Below are 891 nucleotides of genomic sequence, written 5' to 3'. Positions count from 1 at the left end.
GCGAAAGTAGGGAGGTGATATTTTCTGGGAGGTTTTTTCTCAGTGTCCAACCTGCAGTCCCCGGAACACATGCTGATTTTGAGAGGACTTTTTTTGCTTATCTATGGTAAGATAAAGCAAATCTTTTGTGAATATGACAAAAAAGATGCACGGATCTTTTTTGGCTAATTAATTCTTGTTAATGTTTGTGTAGTTAACATGCGGCTCAAGACAACTCTTATTCTTTCAATGTGTGGCAGAGAAAAAAAAACGTTGGACACCCCAGCTAGGTAAACAGCTAACATTACACCTAGAAACAAAGCACAGAATCCTGAACCACAATATCCAGAAAAGTGACACAAAAGGAGGCACAATTAATATGACATATTTGTCCTGAGGCAAAGCCCCCGAAGGCCCTTCCGGATCAGAAACATCTGGCGTTACGGGAGGCAGTACCCGGTACAGCCACCAAGGAAGAGGGAAGCGCTGGGGCGGGGCCCTGGACACAGAGCCTCGCTCTGAAACTACCAGCTGTGGAAAGCTTGGCAAGTTACTTAGCCTATCTGTGCCTCAGTTTACTCATTTCTAAATGAAAATGACAGCATCCACCTTATACAGTTGCCAGGAAAGTTAGATAAGATAATACATCCAAATACAGCGTCCAGGACCCGTTATGCATTCACTACGAACACAGTAAGTGCGAGCTGTGAATAAGACGCTACCAGTACCTAGAAAAGCTTTCTCCTCAATACTTCATACATTCTGCTTATACTTATATTTCAACATTTATAATATTTATTTTGTAGCCCAGCTGTGTACATATTTCTCTTTTCCAGTAGATTTTAAACACGTTGAAGGCAGAGTAAGCTTCAGATTCCCCTTTGTGACATATGTCTGTATAGAAGGTACCCC

At 42.0% G+C, this 891-nt stretch overlaps 1 protein-coding gene across 1 annotated transcript in view; it reads right to left on the bottom strand.

The window, feature by feature from the left end:
* The window catches only part of PIGK (phosphatidylinositol glycan anchor biosynthesis class K), a 71,694-nt gene that overhangs the window by 50,666 nt on the left and 20,137 nt on the right, over nucleotides 1–891 (bottom strand). The gene's annotated exons all lie outside the window — the stretch shown is intronic.

This window comes from Otolemur garnettii, unplaced genomic scaffold, assembly GCF_000181295.1.
Source record: "Otolemur garnettii isolate 467f Iridium unplaced genomic scaffold, OtoGar3 scaffold00010, whole genome shotgun sequence".
Classification (NCBI taxonomy): Eukaryota; Metazoa; Chordata; class Mammalia; order Primates; family Galagidae; genus Otolemur; species Otolemur garnettii.
This window is presented reverse-complemented; position numbering and strand designations above follow the sequence as displayed.